Raw genomic sequence first — 9,497 nt, forward strand, 5'->3', positions numbered from 1 at the left:
CAAATTCTTGTTTAAATGAAGATTTTGGACAGAAATTAGATGAGCTAATCCTTAAGTTGTAACGTATACCATTCCTCATTAAAACTTTGGAAACCCATTAAGATCTGTGACATTTTAACCCAGTTCAAGGTTTTGAAACAAGATTCCTCGTTTGTGAAATTACAGTCATATTCAAGGCCCGCCTGGACAAGTTCCTGTGTGATGTACTGTAGGTTACCCTGCTCTTGCAGGGGGGTTGGACTAGATGATCTTTTGAGGTCCCTTCCAACCCTTGGGATTCTGTGATTCTGTGATTCTGTGAAATACAAGGTAATACAGATTAAACAATATTGGCAACAGCTAATACTCAAAGCACAAAGCTAGCAGGTGCTAAGTGTTCTTTAAAACTATGCTTAAATCATGGAAAACAAAATCCTTTCCTAGATTCGCTTTTAAATTTGTTCAGTGAAGCTACACAGAAAAAGGTTCCTAAGACCTCTGTCTATGAAACTACAAAATCCACTTTATTGAATGTTTTGAAGATTTTAGTGTAATTTCTGATTTTACTGAGTTATGAAATCAAACAGATAAATTGCTTCAATAGGGAAGCCAAGTGGGTTAGGTGAAAGGAATTAAAGCTGAGGTGTCTGGGCTTTTCCAGTGGGAGGAACTGCTGTCTTAAGAATAGCACAGAAAGGTTTTGTCTGCCTGAGAAGAAAACCCAAAGGATTCAGCTTCCACATGCTAAAATGAGAGCTGCTGCATGAAGCAACATATTCCCCACACCACAGGTAAGCATCTAACCACAGCCTGCATCAAAATCCTTTCTCCTTCACATTGCTGGTATTTGCTGAGTAGCCATTTAGTTTCTTCTGGTACCCATAGCCTCCGTCAATATAAGATCAACCAAACCTCTCTTGCCATTCCCATGGGGCTGGATGAGGTTGGTAAGGGCCTAGTCCCAGGGATTTGAGCAGTTTACTACCACCTTGTAAGAGAATTACTAGAAAAGGGAGAACAGAAAAATATCCCCCCCCCCCCCCCCGCCCCTTGTTTGGCTTGATAAGAGAGTGACGGATATTCTCTTGTTAAAACCTTGATTTTTCCTTTATGTTGAAACAATATCCAAGGGAATTTCCACACTTCTTTAATGTAGAAAAAACCAGACTCAGCCACCCTATGGTCTGCAAGGCCCTACTTCTATGCTTGTCACTGGTAGTGGCCTGCCAAGGGAGACAGTGGGAGACTGGCTGTGTGGGACTGGACCATGATGTCCACAAAATGATCTGTTAGGTAGCTGGATCTTCCCAAGTGCTATTTGAGAACCGTGATCTCAACCTCCCTTGAAAACATCACAAATGTGAGACAAAGAGCAGCAGTGACTCTAAGGGGAAGCTTGCTTTTTCTGTTTTTTAATTCCTTTAGTCTGCTCCCCTCATTTTCTCTTTGCTCTCTCTCATTTCCCTGTCTTTCTCTGTCTGTGCATTCAGGTGTGCAAATTTATATAAGTATATTTATATAAGCAAACAAAACCTCTTGCTTTGAAAATATCAAGCATTCAAATACCTTGGGAATAAAAGCCAGTGAGTGGATGCTATGCACTAAAACAAAATAAAGCAAGACAAAGAAACTCTAGATTTATTACAGCACTAAAAACCCAGTGCCTGCAAAACAATTTGCTTTAAGTGCGGTAATAATTCCTTCAGGCAGATTATATGAGCCCTTTACACATGAGTTACACTTCAACGGTAAAATGCAACTCAGTCTAGCAAGGAGATAGAGCTCCAATATTTGTAGTGAGTAGGCTCTGGCTAGAAAATGCGCCTTTTGGAGTCCCTGCAGAATCTGGCAGCGTTACTCTGCAAGTTCTCAAACACACAAGGTCAAGGACTTTTCACTCACATTTATGTTTTGGAGTTAATGATGAGATGCCACATTCTTAGAGGACTATATAGATAGTATTTTCCAAAATACCTGCAAACGTTCTGTGCCTTGATTCAGGGAATTCACCCGGGTGTAATCTAATCCCTAAGAAAAAATATTTGGGGTTTAGCTAGTTTGGCTCTCTGATCTCTGTTGCACAGCATGACCACAGGCGTGCAAAGACAGAGGTGCACGTAGCAGGGTAGCTGGGTCACACTGAGCCACTGTTGAGTAACTATGAAGATTCCGACTCAAAGTATTTTCCAACCCCGTTTTTCTTCTCCCCTCTTCCTTCTCCAGTTTGTGAAAGCTCGACTTGAAATTTCTTACAATCCATTTTTCTTAGGTGAGTTTTCTTATACATATAACATTGCGCTGTTACAAATAATAAATTCTTTCCCTTCCTTAACAGCTTCTAGCACATATAATTTTGGCTAGCAGCTTGAATAAACACGCCCCTTCCCATCAAGGCTGCATAAACATATTGGGTGCTGCCTGATCCAAGACACCTTTACTCTTTCTTAGGCATTTGTACAATCTACTGCAATGCCTTGGAAACTTCATTTTCAGCTTAAGTGAAAGTGCTAACTCCAGATATTTAATGTATAAATGCTTTTTCTTTCACAATGTCTCTCTCTCTCATGTTCCACTTGGAAAGCGATCTCACCGCCATTTATTTTATGTAAGCCCCACTTCAGAATGAAATAGGCCTATCATTCTCCTTGTTTATTTGTTCCCGTCTCATCTTTGTTTTCTGTGCTCTTGGAAGGCTGTTTGTCTTGTTTTCCCACTTGGCATGGATTCAGTAATGTATTTTTTTTTCAGTTGCCTTCAAGGCTACAATGCTAAAAGGCCCCAGAGGGATTGGATACTCAACTGGAAGGACCCCCGCAATGTGGAGGCCCTAATCCTTCTTGTTAGTTAGCACAAATCTGTTTGATGGGATTTTCAGGAATATACAGGGCTGTGGGCACCATCTTCCTACCTCTAATTCCTTCACTTCCTTTGAAAACCCTAACATACGCATTCATCTCACTTAGACTTTGCCGTAAGTGCTCCATGACTAATTGTAAAGGTCTAAAAGACAGCTTGCGATACAGCTTTGCTCGTAAGACATGGTGCTGTTTGCTAATCTTGCTGTGTTCATGAGCTGTGGGAACAGGGACACTTGGCCATTGCCAACATCTAACAACCACCAGCAGGAATATGCAGTGTTGCTCTGGGAAACATAGTCCTAAATAGAAGAACTGTTATTATTTAAATTATACTAGAATTAAGCAAATAAACGGGCCAGATCTTTTAATATATCATGTACAAGAGTAAATCTAGCAATGGAGCAACCAGATATAATCAGGTTTGACCCCAGAAGCTCTGTTCCAGCAGATGTGTGTTATGCCAATCCTTAGGGAAAGCCTACACCAGAGATGAGACCCAGGGACTTCTATGCTAATAGGTCAGATAAAATAAGCTAAATGAGGAGACCATGTAAACTGTCTTATCAATGTATTGCCTTTGAATTGTAAAAAGATCAAAAATTTAGGGCAGAATTGCTTAAGAATTTAGCCAACAGCTTATTTACATTGTTATTAATGGTAGCCTTAAAAGGACAGTCACACCCCAAATGAGCTTTGCACTACACACACACATAGAAAGACAAGTCCCTGCCCAAACAGCAAACAACTGGAAAGAATTTATTTCCTGGTCTATTTTTTGACAAGGTGAACGTTTCAAATAGAGACATAGAAGATTTAATTCCAGTCTCCAGTGCTACCTTCCACATTGACATGTACTTTTCAGTATAATTCCTGCTTTATGAAACATAAGGAAACGTTTTAGATTTATTGTTACCTGAAAAACTACAGATAACACACTGACACAAATAATTCATTTTGCTGTCTGTCTTAATAACTTCTCTAAATTTTTTATGTCAATAGCTTTCATTCTATTTGCAACATTGTTTGAATTTATATGTTGCAGTGACAGTATGTGTCATAAAGTCTGAGCCATGAATATTTCTGCCTTCTGGGAAACTCTTCCCATTGTCCTGATTTTAATTAGTCTATTCCAGTTTCTATATTTCAGTAGATTCTATTAAAATTAATCTGAAATTGTCAGAAAGTGGTATTCTGATTTATTTTTTTTTAGAGATATTCCAAGAATAGATCTTTAAATTCATAGTTCATAGCCCCAGAGCTCTTGCCAGCTGTTGCAAGTACCTTGGCTGCCTCCTGTCTTTGAGGCAGTTTGTTTCAAGGCATTGGCTGGATAATAGTTTATGTTAGTTAAGAGCAAAACAGTTTATATAATATATTAGGAAAAAATCATAATCATAGAAACCTAGAATGCTTTGTGCTGGAAGGGACCTTAAAGGTCACCCAGTTCCAAGCCCCTGCCATGGGCAGGGACACCTTCCACTGGAGCAGCTTGCTCCAAGCCCCTGTGTCCAACCTGGCCTTCAGCACTGCCAGGGATGGGGCAGCCACAGCTTCTCTGGGCACCCTGTGCCAGCGCCTCAGCACCCTCACAGGGAAGAGCTTCTGCCTAAGAGCTCATCGCAGTCTCCCCTTGGGCAGGTTCAAGCCATTCCCCTTGGCCTGTCCCTACAGGCCCTTGTCCAAAGCCCCTCTCCAGGTTTCCTGCAGCCCCTTCAGGCACTGGAGCTGCTCTGAGGTCTCCCCTTCAGGAGCCTTCTCTTCTCCAGGCTGCCCCAGCCCAGCTCTCTCAGCCTGGCTCCAGAGCAGAGCTGCTCCAGCCCTTGCAGCATCTCCATGGCCTCCTCTGGACAGCTCCACATCCTTCTTGTGCTGGGGGCCCTAGATCTGCACACAGTACTACACCAGTGAGGCTACAAACCCCTTCTAGCTAAGCACAACTACATAGAGACAGTGAACATATTTCTCCAAGAAACTTCTTTTTGCTTTGAACTATGTTGGTTGCTTTTAAAAGTGACTCTTACATGAGGGATTTTTTCCATGGTAGTTTTTTTTACCCACAACTTCTGAGTGTCGTGCTCATTTTATGTGTTCAGAACTTCCTGTGTATGGAGCACCGAAAACAGGAGCAGTATAACGAGAAGCCGTATGTGAAGCAGTCTTACACTGTTGCACACTTGAGGAGGGAGTAGTGCTGGGCAAAGGCTGCATCCTCCATCCCATTGAGCTTTGTCGACTCAGAAGCACGTGCACAGTAGTCCTGTGGCAGGTCCACAAGTTGATGCAGAGACAAATTACCTTACCCAGTCAGCTCCCCAAATTAAAACCTGAGACTGGCAGTACATCAAGTACCAGAATTTGTTCCACATTTAAGCAAATGCATAATGGCAGGTGTACAATGGAATTTAGGTCAGCCAGGGAAGACAGATCAACAGCACAATGCCACAGGCTCTAATTCTAACTAATCAAGACACTGGCCAGAGGTTTAGTCCTGGCAATTGAAGTGGCAAACTGGGAATAACTGCATGTTTGGGAAAACATCCCCTTGGGCGTTCATAGTCAGCCCAGATCACTAGAGATGATTGTGAGAAAAAGTATAATGAAATAATGAGGTTGGCTGATAGCAGCCAAAACATCTATGGCAATAATCATAACCCAGGCTTTGCAGAAAGATTTTGGAGGAAGACTAAAGGATTAATCAAGGGCCAGTGTGTGGGGAAATGCAGCTGTTTAGTTATTTGGGAAACTACACATTTTGAAAGAATCTTATATAAGAAAAAAGAACAATCTGATACATTGGATTTAGCAGAGCGCTCAGTGATAAATTTCTTAATTTCTATGACTGATGTCAAATATTTAAACGTACTTGTTTGGAAATCATTGTTTATTTTAGGCAGGTGTTCAATGCAGCCTTTGCAGGAACATGAAGATGTCTGCAGAAATCTAAAGCACATAAATTCAAGGATATACCCTTCGGGTTAAGAAGTAGGATGTAATGTAAATTATTCATGGCTGGAAATTAGTAATTAGTCATTAGATGACAGAGGAGACAGGAAGCCAAGACAAAGTGTTCATTAAGAGGTTCTAGGCCTTTTTTCAGGCAGGCTGCAAAGTGATAACTAGAGCCAGTGGCCAAAGGAAAGCCCACAACACACCCAATTAAGAAGAGGTTATCTTGTGGGGGCAGATTGCAAGTCAGAGTCTTACAGCTGTGTGAACAAAGCTGTGTTCTCTATGGACCCAGATGAAAGTTAAATTAAAAGATGAAGACATTACCCATAGGTGAGTTGCCAAACTATTGTTCAATGAACAGGGAGTCACCTGCCCAAAAATGACAAGACATTTAAATGATGTTGGTTTGCATTTATGCAGTGTTAACCAGTGATGAGCTTTGCTCTCTCAAGCATTAAGATGGGTCTTCCCCCATCCCTAGAAAAGTGCAAGGGAAAGGACTCCATATGAGGGCTGAGAGCATTTTATGCCATGGGACTTAATTAGGGGCATGTGTTGTACTTTGTATTTATTTTGTAGAAAAGCAAGCCATACAGATCCTTCTTAGTATGTTATGTATAGACTGTCTACATGTTATACAGAAGAAAAGAAAATGCATACAAGGTCAAGGGTGTGTAGAGTATACAAGGAAATTGTGTCGAATTAGAGCATATATCTAGGTCAAGAAAGGGCTTCAACAGAGTGGAAAAAATTAGGGAAAGAAGATTTAGGAGACACAAATAATTATTAAGTGATTTTTTGGCAAGTGGACACTCTCAAGACAGAGTCAGTCAAATAGCTGTTTGAACTCAAGTTGGCCAGTTTTTGCTATATGACCAGCATAGCAGCGAGGATCATTTTTACAGGCCAGAGGGAGGAAATGAGAAGATTACATATAAATAAACAGAATTGGAAAAAATGTAATAATACAGAATTCTGACAAATACTGTTTTAAAATACAGTCACTTGTTTAAAAACCCTCACCAAAGCTGCATATAAACTCATAAGCTACCAAGAGTTTGAATAAGAGACTCTGGGGTTTTACTCATAAAAATGTGCTGACATGGTTGGGTCAAATTCTTTTCTATTAAGTTTAATGGTAGAATCAGAATGTACATCCATGCATGGCTTGGAAAGAAAAATGTCCAATTTGTGAAGTATGGTACCAGCCAGTGAATAAGATTAGGAAAATGAGAACTTAACACAGGGAAAAGCTCTTGGTTTTCTCCTATAAAACTGAGTGATCGTACTGTCAGCAGCAAATGTGATGCTAGTCTAGTGGATGCTAGAACTATCCCTTTGTATTTACTACGACAATGCATAGTTGTTGACAAAGACGCACACATTTCCTTCCTCCTGACTTTATTTTCTTTACTGTCTTTATTTCTCTTAACAAAGCTGAAGCTTGCAGATAGCAAAAATGAAATGGAATAACAATGAAAGAAATAACCAGGGTCAGGCACCTCAAGTTGGCCATTTTCTGCTTTTTTTTTAGTATAATGGCCAAAAATGCTAATTTGATTTTAGTTACCCTAGAAGATACAAATATACCTTATAGATACAAAGAGTTGGAGTGCTGGTTCTGACCTACTCATACCCTTTACTTCATGCTCTCTTTAAAACATGTGTGCAAGTCTAAACAACAAATGCAGAGAATCATGTTTGTTCCACCCTGAGACCTACCTGACTAGACATAAGCCTGCTTTAGACCAAAACCTGGGTAGCCACATTAAAGCCATCACTTTTCCTTGAGTTTATATTAGTACATCTACATTATTTCCAAAGAAGATGTAGTTTATGGCTGGCTAGGTCAGAAGATAGACCAAACCATGACTGTCTGCATCAGTTTGTGTAGTCTCACTTCTAACAGGACATATTGATGAGATCCATTATTTGGCAGTTTTACAGCCTTTGGTTTCTTTGTAGCCTTGTGTTAATTTAAAATGTTTTTATTCTTTTCAAAGTAGAAGGGAAAAAATAGCAAGTTCTACAGCAAGTATCTGAGACTATACACACTGATGTAAGGACAGACTTTGAGCTACTATAATGTTAGCGATTAAACTTTCAGCGCAGCTTTAAACATGGGAGTATAATTATGATATCTAAAGTCCTCAATAAGTCAATCAAAAAATACCATTTAGTTGTGTAAATTATGGTCATGTGAAGAGTAAATGAGCACTTGGGCAGTTGGATTCCCTGTATGTCTACAGAACAGCATGTGGTCAAGAGGACAGAACCATTATCTGCTCCAGCAACTCATACTTTGTTTAATCCATTTGTTCCCGAAGGCAGTTATACTGATAGTACACCTTACAATCTCTTATCGGAACTACAGTAAAAAGTAGATGTTATTATCTGAGAATGATCTCTCTATTGGGTCTGATAACCAGAAAGCTCCTAAACCACTGGCATAGTAAAAAAGAATTTTCCAGAAGTTGCTTTCTCAATCCTGTAAACACCGTACATACCAAAATATATCATTCTTCTGATGGCTGAGACATTCATGTAGTGGCAATTTAAAGTTCAATACACTCATTCTAATCATTATATCATGTAGGACTTAGAAAGCTTGATAAAAAGGATTGATAAAAATGGATTGATTGTATCCGTGTAAGATAATCATATATCTCCCATTTCCCAGCACAGAATAATTCACATGGGAAAATTGCTACATGATCTACTATTCTGGTCACCTGTGACATTTCTTCTTTATGTAGCTGGAAGCGATTTGAAGAATGACAAAGTAGCAATCACTCTTGGCTGCCCCATTGGAAACCACCAAATCAACTAGGACTCTTCCAGAAGAGAGGCAGCCAACAAAGGTAATGATGGGGTCTATAAAATCACAAATGATGATATTGTTGATGCCAAAGGTTTACACTGGTTTAAGAGGAAATTGGACAAGTTCATGGAATTGAAATCCACTGAGGGTTATTAAATCATCGAAACCACGTTTGAAACTACACAGAAGCAGGGAAGGCTTGTGTGAGGAAATCATCTGTGCTTGCTCTGTTCTTGCTCTTTGTCTACGGATGCTGTCTGAGAGCAACGCTCCATCTCTGTCGGTGCTCAAGGCCAGGCTGGACAGAGCCTTGGGTGACATGTTTTAGTGGGAGGTGTCCCTGCCCATGGCAGGGGGTTGGAACTGGATGATCTTAAGGTCCCTTCCAACTCAAACTATTCTATGATTCTATGAGAGAGTGGACTGAGGTAGTGAGACCTTCCATGTGATCAGATCACTGTCTTCATACTTTTAGGTAATGAAACCTGTGGAAACTGCCATCTGTTGAAGTCTGCATGACTCATATGACTCCTCTGGACACAAAGTACTATACAGACCACTTTTGTGTATTAGATATATCATAGCTGAATAGGCATTTTAATAAATAAGTAAATAGTCAAATATTTTATTTTTAATGTGCAATATTATAATTTTATTAGAACTGTTTTTCAGGAGCCAAAAGAGATAGAAAATATTTCAGTGAGTTTGTCTGCTTCAGTGAAAGCAGGTCTGAGCTTTGCATATTTTGCTGCCTGTAGAGTTCCCTACCTTTCCTTCTTCAGTCCCTGAAAAGGTTCAACTTTTGATATTCAGAATTAAAACAATAGGAAAAGCTGAGTTTGTGGTAATTCAGTTGTGTCCTCACCAGTTCCAAATATCCTCGGACAAGT

At 40.0% G+C, this 9,497-nt stretch overlaps 1 long non-coding RNA gene across 1 annotated transcript; it reads left to right on the forward strand.

The window, feature by feature from the left end:
• The first annotated feature begins 681 nt into the window (after positions 1-681).
• Positions 682-9,196, forward strand: LOC136011319 (uncharacterized). Its single transcript, XR_010611331.1, has 3 exons — positions 682-770; positions 8,543-8,647; positions 9,083-9,196. It is a non-coding gene; the product is annotated as an uncharacterized LOC136011319 (long non-coding RNA).
• The last annotated feature ends 301 nt before the right edge of the window (positions 9,197-9,497 follow it).

Source organism: Lathamus discolor, chromosome 3 (genome assembly GCF_037157495.1).
Source record: "Lathamus discolor isolate bLatDis1 chromosome 3, bLatDis1.hap1, whole genome shotgun sequence".
Classification (NCBI taxonomy): Eukaryota; Metazoa; Chordata; class Aves; order Psittaciformes; family Psittacidae; genus Lathamus; species Lathamus discolor.